The sequence below is a fragment of the Tachypleus tridentatus genome, chromosome 2 (genome assembly GCF_004210375.1).
Source record: "Tachypleus tridentatus isolate NWPU-2018 chromosome 2, ASM421037v1, whole genome shotgun sequence".
NCBI lineage: Eukaryota > Metazoa > Arthropoda > Merostomata > Xiphosura > Limulidae > Tachypleus > Tachypleus tridentatus.
Window position 1 is genome coordinate 45,086,796 of NC_134826.1, and position 19,582 is coordinate 45,106,377.

Genomic DNA, 19,582 nt, shown 5'->3' on the forward strand with positions numbered 1-19,582 from the left:
ATCACATTTTGTATTTTATTTCTATAATTGCAAGTATCTATTCTCTTAGAGAAGTTTTATAACCCGTTACATTTTTCTTTTGCGTAAGCAACAATTGTTGACTGGCGCGGATTACACGACTAAAGTTTTACAGATTGAAATGAAGAAAAAATTATTTGTTTTTCAGGATATTTAGAGAGCAAAACAGCTACAAAGAATAAATTATACTGACGGGCTAAGCTTTCACACGTTTAGATCGAACCCGGTCCAAAGTTCGAGATGTGATGTTAATGCCCGTAATTGTGTAAGCTATTAAGTTCCAAGAAACTTAGAATCTAAATGTTTGGCTAAAAATATGTCTTCCTACATTATCTTTGGACTAAATAAGAAAAGTGCTAACACACATTAATCTTGTTTACGATTTCTCTGTATTTTTCTTTCAAATTGCATTAGACGTATTAATGCTATTAATATTAATATAAGCTTTATTTTATATTTTTAAAGTTAGAAGTTTCACAGAGAGTGCATAACTTTAAGATCGAGAAAGTTCTTGAAAGTTAAGAAGAGAGAAACTTCGTATAGTGTGTACACACAAGAGTACGATGTAAGTAAGGGTTATCAACGAATGGGAAATCAGGAACTTATTCAGTGAGTGGTTCATTACAGTGTCAGACAAGTGGCGGTAGTGAGCATTGCCATGTCCGTTCTGTCATATAGCAAGTCGGTAAGACTTGGCGTATTTGCTAGGCTTACATTAGTGTCGGGAAGTTTGTTGATACGTTTATTTTTGAAGTAAGGCCTAGAAGTGAGCATTGGCTGTAGCAAAACATCACTGAAAAAATAAATTAATTCTTTATTGTTTTACGGACTGGACTTGACATTATTTTCACCAAGTCATCCAAAAAACCTCACTCAAGCAAAGAAAACGACATTCTAATTCACTATATACTTCTCTGCACTTTCTAGTAAGAACAGGAAACAAAATTTAATTTAACTTAATAAATCAAATCTGTCGGAAATATGTTTATGGAAAGCGATGTGGTTAATTCAAAGAAACGTTTTCATTCATACAGTGTTATACATAATCGAGCAACATGGCACCTTTCTCAATATATCACACATTTTCTAAACATTTGTACACTTAGTTATTAAGAATGATACCGTCAACCAGTGTTATTATGTTACCATTATCAACCAGTGTTATTATTTCGATATGATCAACCAGTGTTATTATGTTAACATTGTCAATCAGTGTTATTAAGTTAACATCGTCAACCAGTTTTATTATGTTAATATGATCAACAAGAGTGTTTGTGTTTTTCTTATAACAAAGCCACATCGGATTATCTGCTCAGTCCACCGAGTGGAATCACGCTCCTGACTTTAGCGTTGGAAATCCGTAGACATACCGCTGTACATGTTATTATGTTAATATGATCAACCAGTGTTATTATGCTGATATCGTCAATCAGTGTTATTATCTTATCACTTTATTCAGTGTCATTATCTGATTATCGTTAGCCAGTGTAAATATCTGGCTTTGTTAACTCGTGTTGTTATTTAGTCACCGTTAAACATTGTCATTATCTGATTATTTCTAACCAGTCTCGGTGAACACAGCAGATATCTCGATGTGGCTTTGCTATAAGAAAACACACACACACACACATTTTGTAACCAGTCTTATTATCTAATCACTGTTAACCTTGCCATTATAAAATTGTTTCAAAATATTCAAACGTTTATCACAGAAATAGTACTGTTAATCATGACGAAACGGTTTACTGATAGCACTGTTAGTCATGACGAAACGGTTCACTGGTAGTGCTGTTGATCATGTCCAAACAGTTTACTGACAGTACAGGTGGTCATGTGGAAACAGTTTACTGATAGTACTGTTAGTCATGTCAAAACAATTTACTGATAGTACTGTTAATCATGTCAAAACAGTTTACTGATAGTACTGTTAGTCATGTGGAAACAGTTTACTGTTAGTCATGTCGAAAAAGTTTACTGATAGTACTGTTAGTCATGTCATGTGGAAACAGTTTACTGATAGTACTGTTAGTCATGTCAAAACAATTTACTGATAGTACTGTTAGTCATGTGGAAACAGTTTACTGATAGTACTGTTAATCATGTCAAAACAATTTACTGATAGTACTGTTAGTCATGTGGAAACAGTTTACTGATAGTAGTTTACTGATAGTACTGTTAGTCATGTCAAAACAATTTACTGATAGTACTGGTAGTCATGTGGAAACAGTTTACTGATAGTACTGTTAGTCATGTCGAAACAGTTTACTAATAGTACTGTTAGTCATGACGAAACGGTTTACTGATAGTGCTGTTGATCATGTCCAAACAGTTTACTGACAGTACAGGTGGTCATGTGGAAACAGTTTACTGTTAGTCATGTTGAAAAAGTTTACTGATAGTACTGTTAGTCATGTCGAAACAGTTTACTGATAGTACTGGTAGTCATGTAGAAACAATTTACTGATAGTACTGTTAGTCATGTCGAAACAGTTTACTGATAGTACTGGTAGTCATGTGGAAACAATTTACTGATAGTACTGTTAGTCATGTGGAAAATGTTTACTGATAGTACTGTTAATCATGTCAAAACAGTTTACTGATAGTACTGTTAGTCATGTGGAAACTGTTTACTGTTAGTCATGTCGAAAAAATTTACTGATAGTACTGTTAGTCATGTCGAAACGGTTTACTGATAGTACTGTTAGTCATGTCAAAACATTTTACTGATAATACTGGTAGTCATGTGGAAACAGTTTACTGATAATACTGTTAGTCATGTCAAAACAATTTACTGATAGTACTGTTAGTCATGTCGAAACAGTTTACTGATAGTGCTGGTAGTCATGTCGAAACAGTTTACTGATAGTACTGTTAGTCATGTCAAAACAATTTACTGATAGTACTGTTAGTCATGTCAAAACAATTTACTGATAGTAATGTTAGTCATGTGGAAAAAGTTTATTGATAGTACTGTTAATCATGTCAAAACAGTTTACTGATAATACTGTTAGTTATGTCAAAACAATTTACTGATAGTACTGGTAGTCATGTCGAAACAGTTTACTGATAATACTGTTAGTTATGTCAAAACAATTTACTGATAGTACTGGTAGTCATGTCGAAACAGTTTACTGAAGATATTCAAATAGTAGACAATACTTTTAAAACCTTTTTGTATCATTACGTTCAAACTGTTTAGAGGAAAATATTAAGTTACGTATACACCCATTTTTACATATGAATATTAAGGAAATGCGTGACAAAATAGAGTAAGTAATATTGGAATTATAACATACAGTTCAAAGACAGCCTACTTACTAGCCACAACGGATCACAATACAGTCCTTACAAAGATCCTTCTTAGTGGAGCAACAATTACAATACATCTAATGTCTATCACGTCACATAGGCAGACAGAATAAGAATAATAACACACCTAATGTCTATCACGTCACATAGGCAGACAGAACAGGAATAATAACACATCTAATGTCTATCACATCACATAGGTAGACAGAACAGGAATAATCACACATCAACATCTATCACGTCACATAGGTAGACAAAACAGGAATAATAACACATCTAATGTCTATCATGTCACATAGGTAGACAAAACAGGAATAATAACACATCTAATATCTATCACGTCACATAGGCAGGCAGAACAGAATAATCACACATCAACGTCTGTCACGTCAGTTAGGCAGACAGAATAAATAAGAATGATTTTCGAAAATAGAGTACATTAAACATGAAATTTCAGTTATTAAAACCAACACATTTTTTTTATAAATCCAGAGACCTGTATTATCAACTTTTATCTCTGACACAAAGTGATGTTTTTTTAGGAGAAACAAGACTTTTAACTACCAAAACTCTTATTTGTTTATTTCAGTTGTGAAGTTAATGATTTCACGCAAATTGCTTAAATGACGTACGCTTTAGTTTTATGTCATAAATTTGCTTTTGAGTGTGTATTTTAGCAAAATTACATCGGGCTATATGCTTTGTCTACTGAAGCATTTGTTTGTTTGTTTTTCTGAATTTCGCGCAAACCTACACGAGAGCTATATGCGCCAGCCGTCCATAATTCAGGAGTATAAGGCTAGAAGGAATGCAGCTAGTCATCATCGCCCATCACCAACGAATAGTGGGATTGATCGTTTAATTATAACGACACCACGAGTGAAAGGATCTGCACGTTCGGTGTGACGGGGATTCGAAACTGCGGATTACCTACTGAATGGAACGTAAATGATGGCAACTTTAATGTTATAAGTCCGTGGATTTACCACTTTCCCATCAGGGGACACTTGGATAAGAACAGTGGCTTTAAAATAATCTATGAATGTATAACAAAGTACTGTGTATATGTATTTATTAACAATATATTTTGTAGATTGTTGAGTATTTACTCTACACATATATGCGTATGTAAGTATACAGTATACATATATGCGTATGTAAGTACTGTATATATGTAAGTATACAGTACACATATATGCATTTTTCGAAAAAAATAATTCTAATAGAGTTAAGTAAATAAAATGAAAAGGAAGGACTGCGTTAGAAACTGCAAATCCAAACCTCTGACTGACTAATTATATTAGTTTATTACAGCAAAAATTAAACCGAAATAAAAATAAATTGAAAAATAAAAAAACGCTGCACTAATTTTATATCCTACATTATAGCTTGTACCCTGGGATCATTTTCAATTAGTGCAGCATTTTTTATTCATTTTTGTATCAGTTTGTTTTTGGCTATAACAAACTAAGATACATATATATTTGTTTCTTTTTTCATTTTTGTCTCATGGCAAACCAAACAAATATCACTGGAACATCTTAAAAAGTACCTTGTCATGCAGTAATAAACAATCTGGTTGATTTGGTATATTGCTTTTAAAACTTGTTTCAACAGCAAGGTGGAGCATTTCCAATGGCTTAACGGTTTGTGTAGCTACTTATAACCTTAAAACTCAGGTTTCGGTATCAGAGGTTGTCATAGCAAAGATAGCCCACCGTATAGTTTTGTGATTAACAAACAATTCTATTAAAACTATTGCCCTGGTAACAAAGAATAGAAGATATAACTTCATTGAAGAAAAAGAACATAAAGTAGATCCACAGTTTAATATTGTCTGGGAAAACAAAAAAAGACGTCATCAGTATTTATTGTAGGTGAATATTTCTAGGAGAGACATTAAAACGGAATTTAATTTATTTAGAAATGCAATAAAAATTCTAGTGTATGTGTCATTTACCAGCTTTGAAAAGAGGATTTTCTTTCTTGTCAGTTCTTAAAGACTAAAAGGTTCTTTTCGGTGGATCGTCCATGATCTTTAAAAATAAATAAAATATTTTTTGTTTTTGAATTTCTTTCGTGCAAAGCTACACGAGGGTTATTTACACTAGCCGTCTCTAAGACAGTGTAAGACTAGAGAGAAAGCAGCTACTAGTCATCAACACCTACCGCCAACTCTTGGGCTACTTTTTGAACCAACGAATAGTGGGATTTACCGCCGTTTTACAATGACTCACGACTGAAAGAATGAGCACCTTTCAAGATACCGTCTATAAACATATTCAGTAGGATTATTTTAAGATGAAACTTTGATTAGAGATAAAGAACTCATTTTACAATATGCAAATGAGTAAAACAAACAAACAACAACACGTATGTTTAGTTTCATCTCAGATATATATTCGTTATATTCCCTTGCAGCATTGTCACGTGCGTTAATAATCATGCATCTAAGAATATTAAAGGCAAAGGTAAGAGGAAAGTTTATAGATGAACTATATTGGAGAGTTTAATTGAAATTCTTACCTGAGTGAGATGACGGAAAGAAGGCCTCAACATAAAGTTAAAATTCAGTGATAATAATTCTGTTTATTTCAAGAGGGTTTGGCTCGGCATGGCCAGGTGGTTAAGGCACTCGACTCGTAATTCGAGGGTCGCGAGTTCGAATCCCTGTCACACCACACTTGGTCGCCCTGTCAGCCGTGGAGGCGTTATTATGTTACGGTCAATCCCACTATTCGTTGGTAAAAGGGTAGCCCAAAAGTTGGCGGTGGGTGGTGATAACCACTGTCCTCCCTCTAGTCATACACTGCTAAATTAGAGACGGCTTGCGCAGATAACCCTCGTGTAGCTTTACGCAAAATTCAAAACAAACCAAAATCACTCAAACAGTAATCATATGTTTATTGAGAATTTTCAATAATACGTACCACTGAAGCTACTAATTTATTATTCTGAATTATTTAACCGGGCAATCTGTTTGAAATATTACAAAACAAGCATGAAGCCATAAACCTCTATAAGGTACAACCATTTTAAAATAGAACTGCTGATCAAATGACGAGAAACCAGTTAGCAGCAGCACTCACTGCCTACGCAGTTAGTCAAAAGCAAGCTTAGCGTACAATTCCAAAGAACATATTACTATAGATATAGATATTGATGTATATTAATGTATACATATATTACTACACATATATATACGTATATTATTATATACAGATATATTACTGTATATATATATATATTACTACACACACATATACGTATTATTATATACAGATATATTACAGTATATATATATTACTACACACACACATACGTATTATTATATACAGATATATTACTGTATATATATATATTACTACACACATACATACATATTACTATATATAGATATAGATATTGCTGTATATATATTACTACAAACACATATATGTATTATTACAGATATAGATATTGTTGTATATTATTATTATATATACATATTACTGAATTAAAATGAGCTACAGCTACAAGACCGAAACATCTTTATATTACAAAAATGTTCATTATTTAATGGTAAGCTAATATTGAATATTACCTGGCAACATTAGTATGTGATAAAATTTTAATACTTGGAATATTCACGAGCTTAGTGTAATAAATAATTAGAAAGTTCGCGAGCTTAGCACTGAAAATGTTATTGTTATTGTTGTGTGTTTGGAAGTTAGTAGAATATACTAACATTTTATTATGAAATTACGTTCAAGTAACAAGATCCATCCATCCATTTTAAACATTAATTTGTTGACATAGAATAACATGATAGAATCACTACTTTAATATGTGAAGTATGAAAAAAGCCATGGGGTCGTGAGCTAACTTGCAGGCAGGCCGAGTGGGTTTTTCGGTTTAACCGTTTTTCGGCTGTTACATGAAATATTTAGTTGAAGTGAGGATCCAGTGTGCGAATAGAGCACGCAGGTACTAACTAACTCGAGGTTTTATAGTTAAAACAAAGCTGAGAGACTTGAGACTAGAAATTTCAATAACACTTTTTATTTAAGTCACTAAGCACTTAATATTTACACACGTATATACCTTTATTCATGTTTATCATAGGCAATCATTTTAACTCTTCTAGCATGATGACTGATCTTAAAGAAAGAATGGCATGAAAATTACTCACAAAGAGCTTGGTCTTTAAATGGTCTGGTTTTCACTAATAGCAAAAGACATCTACACTTGTTACTCGATTCCTTCTTAACTTCTCTCTCTTCATCACCTGACGAAGAGGAGATCTGAAATGTTCTGAGATGTGAGCTTTCTAGATGATGGCTTCAATCATGTCAGATTGCTTGCCAGATTTTGAGCAATCTGACGACTGTTCTAGTACCTTTTATACCAGCTGAAGGGGGAATTGTCGGCCTATTCATAGTACCTTGGTGTCAGCTGACTTCCTGTTTGTGATTTGTTAAGCTTGTTAGTTACTAATAGTCCATACTATAGTGTTGGTCCACCATCCAAGGCTCTTCTTAACAATAGTCCATACTGTAGCATTGGTCCACCATCCAAAGCTCTTCTTTTTCCCGACATCAGCAGAAAAATAACCAACATTTCGAAAAAACTAGTAACAAAATATGACATTCCAGTTAATACCAAATTTATTCAAAAACAAGGCACAAAACTAAGTTCTATACTATGTAAAAACTACACTGACAAACACCACACCAACATTATTTATAAAATACAATGTGATAACTGCCACGACTTCTACATTGGAAAAACAAGTAGAAAAATGTAAACTAGATTCAAAGAACACAAAAAGTCACCTTCACACGTTTTCGAACACTGCAAATCAAATAAACACAAAATAACCATAAAAAATACCCCAATACTAAATAAAGAAACAAACATAAACAAACGCAAAATTAAAGAAGCCTTAATCAGTGATGACGAGAAAACCCGCTTGTAGAGAAAAATATATATGTAGAGGAGCGAACAACATTTCGATATTCTTCGGTCATCAAGAAGCCTTACTTATACAAAAACTCAAGCCCAAAATAAACCAATACAAAGGAAAATCTTTATACCTATATTAATAAATATATCCAACATCTAACTACGCCCTCCACATTCATACACTCAATTACACAACTGCTTTCAAACAAGTGATCAGTTACCGGTCAGAAATCCTTTCTTTGTGAACCTGACGATGACCGAAGAAGGTCAAAACGTTGTTCGCTCCTCTATTAGTGCCTTGTTTATCCATACCAGCCGTTTTTAAATATAATTTTTTTTTCTTGGTTCCAACGTCCAAGGTTCGTGAACTCTTTTCACCTCGATAGCATCAATCCAGTTCAATTCAAACGTACAACCGAACAGTTTCTCATCTGTAGTTTATTGCTTGAATAACCCTTTTTAACCTTCATAGTGTCTAAGTGTTCCATTCTAAACAAATATCGGATGTTTTTCAGTGGTTTTCTCTGAATTTCTCTTTTAAATAATTCATCTGTTATCTTTGATAGTGTCAGTTCTTCATAAACTAGATATCATTTGATCATACGGTGACAACTTTCTTGGTATGATTTTGGAGTTGTTATTATTCTATAAACATCATTGTTTATAAACATATTTTCATATACTTCATTACTTCTGGTTTATTAAAACAATTATTCGAGACATCCAGATACCTAGTGATGCCTAGCCCCTTAAAAATGTTTTTTTTTTATCTTTGAAAAACATTTCATCATCAAATATCTTCGTTTCCATCCTTCCATTTACACATCGGTCATCATGTACTATTCTTTCATTAATAATTTGTCAGTTACGCATCATCTATTAAAACCTCTACTCGTAATAATACTGAATAAAATAACCTATATGAAATTACACATACATCTCTTAAGTGTACCATTTAACTATGTACTATTTCATAACACGAACAAAGCAAAATCCATAAAAAATAAAATTAGTATTAGTGCATCTGTTCTTATTACACTAACCTCAATTTTAACAAATAATCATGTCTTGACGTTTTTTTTTCTTTTTATATTAATATGTTCTTCTTCTGTCTTCCTTGAAATTCTTATCTGAAACTTTGAAATATTGTTTAGTCACTATTAACACTCTACACATATCACAACTTTCATGTGGATACATACGGTGAATACACGTTACCGAGTTATTGATACTTATCCTCGTATACGCTGGATACCCAAAGTTCTTCAAATTTATACACGTTACTCCATTTCTTTAGTGATTAATTTCGTCTTTTCTATATCTTTCGTATACACCGTATCATAAATTTAACACACGTCCTTACGTGTAGCTAATAGATGTGGAAAATCGAGTTCACCTTCCTCCCAGGTGGTACACCAGTCTACATGTCTTTGATATTCTTGACTTAATAGTTCTTTCGGGTTTGGAGATTTATAACAATAGATATCAGCCCATGTGGTGGAACACTTATTCTTTATTTCAATATATATCAGTTCAAGTGGTGGAACACTTATTCTTTATAACAATATATATCAGTTCAAGTGGTGGAACACTTATTCTTTATAACAATATATATCAGTTCAAGTGGTGGAACACTTATTCTTTATAACAATATATATCAGTTCAAGTGGTGGAACACTTATTCTTTATAACAATATATATCAGTTCAAGTGGTGGAACACTTATTCTTTATAACAATATATATCAGTTCAAGTGGTGGAACACTTATTCTTTATAACAATATATATCAGTTCAAGTGGTGGAACACTTATTCTTTATAACAATATATATCAGTTCAAGTGGTGGAACACTTATTCTTTATAACAATATATATCAGTTCAAGTGGTGGAACACTTATTCTTTATTTCAATATATATCAGTCCAAGTGGTGGAACACTTATTCTTTATTTCAATATATATCAGTTCAAGTGGTGGAACACTTATTCTTTATAACAATATATATCAGTCCAAGTGGTGGAACACTTATTCTTTATAACAATATATATCAGTTCAAGTGGTGGAACACTTATTCTTTATAACAATATATATCAGTCCAAGTGGTGGAACACTTATTCTTTATTTCAATATATATCAGTTCAAGTGGTGGAACACTTATTCTTTATAACAATATATATCAGTCCAAGTGGTGGAACACTTATTCTTTATAACAATATATATCAGTTCAAGTGGTGGAACACTTATTCTTTATAACAATATATATCAGTCCAAGTGGTGGAACACTTATTCTTTATAACAATATATATCAGTTCAAGTGGTGGAACACTTATTCTTTATAACAATATATATCAGTCCAAGTGGTGGAACACTTATTCTTTATAACAATATATATCAGTTCAAGTGGTGGAACACTTATTCTTTATAACAATATATATCAGTTCAAGTGGTGGAACACTTATTCTTTATAACAATATATATCAGTTCAAGTGGTGGAACACTTATTCTTTATAACAATATATATCAGTTCAAGTGGTGGAACACTTATTCTTTATAACAATATATATCAGTTCAAGTGGTGGAACACTTATTCTTTATAACAATATATATCAGTCCAAGTGGTGGAACACTTATTCTTTATAACAATATATATCAGTTCAAGTGGTGGAACACTTATTCTTTATAACAATATATATCAGTCCAAGTGGTGGAACACTTATTCTTTATAACAATATATATCAGTTCAAGTGGTGGAACACTTATTCTTTATAACAATATATATCAGTTCAAGTGGTGGAACACTTATTCTTTATAACAATATATATCAGTTCAAGTGGTGGAACACTTATTCTTTATAACAATATATATCAGTTCAAGTGGTGGAACACTTATTCTTTATAACAATATATATCAGTTCAAGTGGTGGAACACTTATTCTTTATAACAATATATATCAGTCCAAGTGGTGGACTGCAGTCCCGACGGGAATCACGTATTTTATTTCATACTGCCGGAACTACTTTTATTTTTGCTCTGCAATCCCAGCGGGGATCACGTATTTTATTTCTACTGAACTAAAGCAATCCCAGCGGGGATCACGTATTTTATTTCTACTGCTAAAGTATTATCTTTTTTAAGGAACTTTTAAAAAATTTTCCAGCCTTTGGGGCTGTTCTGTATTCAGTCTGCCTAAGGAATTTACAGTTTCAAACTGTGTGACCTTTAATACCACAATTAAAACGCGTTCCACAGGCTCATTTTTATCTTGTTTTGCCAAGAAATTTTCATTATGTGGCCAACATTGCCACACTTAAAACACCGCTAATCCTCTAGCTTAGTTTTGTCCACTTCGCCAGTTTGCTTGTTCATTTTTATCCTTGTTTATCCTACCTATCACAGATTGTTTGTGCTTGTACAACTGTTGTTCTCTTATTTCGTCCCTAGTTGCTACTTTAATCGGACCTAACAATGTAACTTGAGGGGTATTACCCTCATTAACATTACTGCAAGCTCTATCACTGATCAAACCTCGCCCATACTCGGATTTTAGCATATCCTGAATCATCATCTCATCTGTTTGTTGATAAGCTCTGTGTAGTCTATAACCTAACTCTTGTAGATTATGTCCAAACACTCGAACAGATTCACCTTTCTGCCGGCTCATATTTCTCAAACGTGACATTACTATATTCGGTGTTTACGATATTCACTTCTCTGCTAATCTATGCTTAGAAACAGAAAACTTACAGTGTCACGCAATGTTTCATAACCTCTAATGAAATGTTTTGCTTCTCCTACAGTTCTTAGTCTCAAAATATCCGATTTTTGTGCATCAGTCCAAACCGATATCCTAGCAGCTTCACTTAAAGCGCTTATAAAACTATCGACGTCTTTAAGGACTTTACCGTTAATTAGTGGTATTGCATCTCTTAAATGTGTCGTGTCTCGCGGACCTACTTCGGTGACAGCAGCTTCAGTATTATTCCCACCCCTTCTAATGTCTATGCTAGCATTAGCCATAGTTACTTATTTATTCTTAATGTCTGCTTACACTACTTATAGTAACTTGAAATAACTTACCTGCTTCAGCTTCTGTCTTTTTTTTTAACCAGCCTGTCGTCAGTTGCTCCAAAAATCCTACCGACTGCGCCAATTATGTAACGTGGTCGTGCGCTGACTTGCAGGCTACCTGCTGTTACATGAAATATTTAGTTGAAGTGAGGATGCAATGTGTAAATATAGTTACTGAACACACTTATCCTATACAATAACATTGATGGGTTAGTCTAATGTCTTCTATTATTATGCGTATATACAGTTACCGAACACTCTTATTGTGTACAATAACACTGAAAGGTTAGTTTAATGTCATCTATTATTGATTGAAAAAAAAACAGCCTTGAAAGTTTGTGTTGAAAATTGCATGGCTTTATTTCTTTGTTTTGAATTTCGTGCAAAGCTACTCGAGCGCTATTTGCGCTAGCCGTCCCTAATTTAGCAGTGTAAGACTAAAGGAAAGACAGCTAGTCATCACCACCTACCGCCAACTCTTGGGCTACTCTTTTACGAACGAATAGTGGGATTGACCGTCACATCATAACGCCCCCACGGCTGAAAGGGTGAGCATGTTTGGTGCGACCGGGATTCGAACCCGCGAATTACGAGTCGAACGCCTTAACACGCTTGGCCATGCCGGGCCCAAAATTGCATGGGATTTACCTCGTAAATGAGAATTATTCAGTGAAAACTCTGTTTGTTTAGAAAATTTAATCGACTCATGAAATTTTTTATTAACTTGATTTTACATAACGTTTAAAATGTAAAAATGCATATTATATTCGTGCTTTGTTTGTTTGTTTTTGAATTTCGCACAAAACTACTCGAGGGCTATCTGTGCTAGCCGTCCCTAATTTAGCAATGTAAGACTAGAGGGAAGGCAGCTAGTCATCACCACCCAGCGCCAACTCTTGGGCTACTCTTTTTACCAACGAATAGTGGGATTGACCGAACGTTATAACACCCCCACGGCTGAAAGGGCGAGCATGTTTGGCGCGACGCGGGCGCGAATCCGCGACCCTCGGATTACAAGTCGCACACCTTACGTGCTAGGCCATGCCAGGCCTATATTCGTGCTACTGAACGAGAAGGTTTGTTTTTGTACTCGAAAAGTGCTCAACAATATAAAAACTCCAATTAGGTTCTGTTATGTTTCTCTGGAGATGTTCCTATTAACTCTACTTACGTAAGAAAAACTTAGAGAAATATATCGAAAATTTTCTCTGACGTCTCTCTGTACGCTTGGTTTCCGAATCGTCTGCATAGTTTCTTGATTAATAAAGAAATCAGATAAGAAACCGGAAGATTCCAAAAGATACGCAATAACAACTGGGAGAACTACATATAACTGGAATGGACAAAATAATGAAAACATTCAGCCTTTGGTAGCTCGAAGAGTGGAAAATGTAATCACCTAGTAATTTAACTGTACATACAATTTTTGTAAGCCACAATATTTATCTGTGTCATTGTTTTTGTGAAAAATTCTGAAAAGTCAAAATAAAACGATCTGCTACGATGTCTGAAGATATATTGTCATAAGCAAGTTTGTAGTTAGATTCTCTGAGACACGATGAATAAAATATTAAGCTTAGGAGTCGAGCGCCCTAGCCACCTGGCCAAGTCGAGCCATACCTAATGAAGGTAAGACAGAAATGAGCTTACCTCACTCACTTAGCATCACTAGGCAGAAATGTGTTCCAGAAGGCAACTTCATGCATTCAAATAATAGAGATAAAGAAGTACGGACTACGTTTCGTTAGGGTTCCGAAACGTTCTACATCTTCCTGTATATCCTCCTTCTTTCACCTTCGTTCATCATCTGTTATATACGTGCGTTAAAGAAAATTTATAATCAATAGTACTGATGGCTCGGTTATAGATATGTCGTGAAAACAATGTGATGAAAAACTGGATCCAATATGGCCGTCATAGTAGTACTTAATACTAAGAATCGCGATTAAACAAATTGGCGGCCATAAAAATCGCCCTTTCGAAACCAACGTTAAAATTTACGATATTGGCTGAAGAAAACTAAAGCTTATTGTAGTTAAAATCCAACCAAATTTCTAAATATACGTGTTGATGGAGTGAATCAAATTTTCATTATTTCAACGAATTTTCAATTAGTAAGCAACTTTTCCAGACAAGCATACAGAAAAGCATCACGAAACTTGTCTCTCTAATTCTTTATCAAAACTCTTCTGTCTGGGATCCCAATGATTCTTTTATTGTACCGAAAATTATACTAGAATATATATAAAAACTGACTATGTGCTACGCATAATTAAATGTGAGGGAAGTTGATAGGGGTTCTGATGAGAAATGAAATCCATTCGTAAATATGTCCCCTCGCTTGTAATTAATGGCGCACGAAATTATTGCAAATAAAAAGGAAATCAACAAATAAAATAAAATGTCGTTTGCTTATAATTAAGCACAAATTTACACAATGGGCTATTTGTGCTCTGCCCACCAAGAGTATCGAAACCCCGTTTCTAGCGGTGTGAGTCCCCATACATGCTGCCGTGTCAATTGGGTGAGGGGCAAATAAAATACTAATTTTGTTTTAAATATAACTATAGATTGATGTGTACGTGATCTAGCTACAGCCGTATAGAATGTTTTAAGGCTACAAAAGTTACTGAGAAAAAAAAAGTCAAAATTAGAAAAACTGAATTAATTAGAACTTCAAAACATGTTTTTACTTTGGCTCATACTAACATTATTACAATAATCTGATAAAGTTGCTTATGTAATGTAACTCAGTTTTGTAGTTTTGACTTTATTGTTTCGATCATTTTTGTAACATTAAAACTTTTTATATTGCTATAGCTAGCTAGATTGCGTATATTTCGACGCATGCTTGTCTTTATAAAATTAAAACATCATTTATTAATCTTGATTTAACTTGACTCTCTCCCTATGTGTGTGTGTGCTTTTATTAATTAGCCTTTAAAATAATCCAAGACTACATTACAAACTAATACTTGGTAATGCACTTTGCGAGATTATGTATTACTAAAATACGATTTCAGTTACCAACAGTATTAAGCTTTAAACTTCTTTAATTAAATAAATATATACATTGTTACAACCAATAACCTGCATAGAATTAAAGGGATGAACTACATAAACGATGAGAGTTTTAATTACATAGAAAACTTACTTTTTTTAAATAAGATTACATATAAATTGAAATACATGTTAATAAGGAAGAGTATACAGTGTTTGTATACAATATTGATGTCCATTATCTGTGAATAGTGTTTTTCTTATAGCAAAGCCACATGAGAGCTGTGTCAAGTGAGAGGAATGGAACCCCTAATATCAACGTTGTAAGTCCGTAGACTTAACGCTGTTCCAGAATTTTTGTTGATGTCTTTGTTAAGCTCATGAAAGCAACTGTTGATGTTATGTTATTTGTTTAGGAATAATTTAACACTTTCCAAATAAGTTTTACAGCGTTCTCTGATCTCTTCAGACCATACTGTCATACAGCCACTTATTATATTTAATTATTACATTTAATCCTTTTGTAATGTCTACGACTATATTTTTGTCTATAGGCATTGAAACACTTTGTTTTTTGCTTTTAGGATATCTAACGTCTTCAGGAGAATTCCAAGACAATACTCTGTTACCGGGTTTTGACAGTTTGAGGTTTTCAATTTTTTTTTTTCGTTCAACCATTTTAATTCTTACAGAAAGAGCATTCAATTCATAATAAATATTGTTGTATTTTTTCCTAATAGAACAATGCTGTAAACAAATGACTACACTAAGACTGAACCTTGATAGTTGTGCACGTTGTATTTTCAAGCACAACAGCAAAGAAATCTAATATTAATGTTATCATGCTATGATTTAATCAACGATAAGCCCAACATGCAAATACAGAATGTAGTTCCGTGGATGATCACTTTAAGTAAACAGTAACCCGAAATTCATCGACAAAAGACAAGATAGCTTTCTACACCCCTCCAGGTCAGATTCCAGATACTGGCTGACTTCTCAAAAGCGTGCTTCAGTTTACCAGTTATTTTTATATTACTGAAACTATTTACTACACTACTAGTAAGTTCATGTTCATGTGAACATTCAGCATCTCCTTCAGTTTCAATACACTGCTACCGACATTGATGCTCTATGTAAGTTATTTACGGAAAGGCATTTTATAAGAATGTGACACGCTAACATGTTATTCCAAAAGTGGATACATGTACATATATGGTAACGAATAATTCACATAGCTAATACAATATTGTTATACAGAATTGTTTAAATTTGTAATATAATTCAACAATTAATAACTACTCTGTATGTATATAGTACAGTACTTTAGTATAATAAAACATACATATTTATGTTAATTTAAGTCTAGCTTCCCAAGCAACGTTACAACAGAATGGTAATTTGTTGACTTTCCATTGGAGGTTTGTGGATTTCATGTAAACAATAATGCATTTGTTTAAGCTATATTTCATGCAAAATCGCTTCAAAATTTAATCTCATGGCACCTATTTTTTACCGATTGCTCTCTCCAGATTCTCGTAGCATTAGAATGCTTAGCATGTTAATTGTGCTTCGCATAATGTGTTAGATTTTTTCAAATATTCAAATATTTCAAATATTCTGAGTACGTTTTAGAATCTATAAATCATCTTGAAATACACAAGCAATGAAAATATTTTGTAAATTTAAAATGATGAACGCATGATAATGCCAAAAAGAATGCAAACAAGAATATATGGATGATATAGTTCTGTATAGATCGTCCCTACAGGACTTCAATATTAAAATTTAATGTTACACTGTAAAATGCATATTATCTGAAAAATTAATGCAGTTAAAAGTTATAGATTTCTGGCTGTTGGTATACACTTTGTTTATTATCATATCATGATCATGTAAGGTAGGCATCAATGTACTGTGACTAAGAATTGCCCTTATTGGCGTGATACAATTGTACATTTAAGAATTCACACCAATGAAAACTTGGTTTCGATATCTGTGGTTGGCAGAGCACAGATAGCCCATTGTGCTTAATTCCAAACAAACCAAACTAAGAACCTGAGACTTATGTACAAGGGAACCAAGTTGAGTCAAACCATGTCTTGATTACAACTGACTGTTACAGACTACCGCCATGAGGTCGGTCGAAGTGACAGACCTCGTAACCATTTTGTACTCCTGCATTTTACTGTATAAAATTGAATTGTAATATTGAAAGTCATGTAGGAATCATCTATGTATAGTTGTACTGTCCACATATTATTATTTGCATTCTTTTTTGCCACTGCCATCCACACCTCATCTTACACAGAGAAAATATTTTTATTACTTGTTTTGTGACATTTTTATCCCTGATTGAAAATGTATTCAATTTATGTCATAAACTTTAATGTTATTTGTGTTGATTTTTATTTTACTTTTTCTATTCATGCATAATATATAGATTGAATCCCTTAAGAAATAGATTGTTTAGTGCACAATATAACGTTTTGAAACAGCATGGGAGCTATTGGACAATCTCGGCTGTTCCATTCTCTACACTAACTTAAAATAATTTAAAAAATAAATATACATCTTAAATTCACTGAAATTTATTTCATATACAATATCCGAAAACAACTCTTTCCAAAGGTAAACAACCTTGTTAGAAAAAATAAAACTGTCTTAGCTAAACATTACTTATACCTTGCAAAATTTATATTTGTGCTTTTAGTCCTACTATTCTCACTGTCAGGTATGAAAATATGATCAATTCTCTTTACTATTTTACACACCTCAATCACCTCTAAATTTTCTATTTTCAAGAGAAAACAATTTGAAAGATTTCAACCTCTCCTTGTATGACAACCCCTTCATCCCACGTACCATTCTTTGAACCATTTCCAGCAACTCGATGTCTTCCATAAGACTAATAGCACTAATCGAAATGTCGCCTAACCAGTGACCTGTACAACGAAATTATAAACTCTTTAGACTAGCATTTAATATTTCTATATATACTACCTAAAATCCCATTTGCCCTACTACTAGTAACAGCACACTGCTTGGATGGCTTAAGAAACTGATCGACTGTTATATCGAGACACCTATTCTTCATAACATTGTAAGATTATTCCCAGTTAAATTATACTTATACTTTAAATTATGATAACCCGGGTGCATTATTTTGCATTTATTATAATTAAACTAAATTGTATAGTATAAGATATCTTTCTACATGCTACAATCACTTAATGTTTATCGAGAGTATTATTGGCTAATAATTCCTGTTTCACCTTTGTACTTAAGTTTTCAAGGGAACACGAGGTTTCTGTAAAAAAGCCAACTTTAAGGGTTAATTATAACATTGTTTGCACCAAAATTACGATTAAAAAAATTAGTACTACTTACTACGATTAATCGATGACACCGTGTACTGTCCAAAAATATACAGATTGGATTTCGGCTTAAACTTACATTAATGATAAAACAATTGTAGAGTTAATTCATCATATGGCTTTATACTTGATTTTAAATAAACAATTTCTGTTATGACTGTATAGTCAAAAGTACGTAAAAATATATTTCATGTTATGATTTTTGGTTATGAGTTGGTGTCCCAGTGACAGATAGTTTCTCCAATGGTAATTATTCAAATACGATACTGTAGAGACTAAATTTCAGGCTTCAATATTTTCAAAATTATTGGACACCATGGAAAGCTGGTCTTTCGAACGATCTTATGCATCATCTGCTTTCTTAAGTGGTTTCAAAACTATAGACACTGACCGCTGTACGTGTTGTAATCAGAACTATGTATTTCCTACACTAACTTGTCATATAGCTTAAACTTACAAACGCACATTTGCAAATATGAATAATTTTCTTTTTATGAATAATCCAAGAAAATGTTATCTAATTTACAGAATATTTAGTTTGATTTTACTACATATATATTTATAAAAGTGTAAACATTTTTGAATAAAACATTAGAAAGTATGAATAGGAGTACCAAAAAGTATGGAAACAATGTAGGAATGGGCGGAATAACACTGCAACTCTTGGTGTTTCTTGATACTTTTCAGTATCAAATTGGATGAGGCCATCATTTCGTCCATTTCTACTTTGTGCGCTTTTTGAAAATTTGTAATTATTGAAATTAAAGGAAAAGTGTATATAACTTCGTTTTTCTGTTGTAAAAATTGTTTCAAGAACGAAGTACAAATACGTGTATATAATCATATTCTGGTAATGGCCTTAAAGGAAG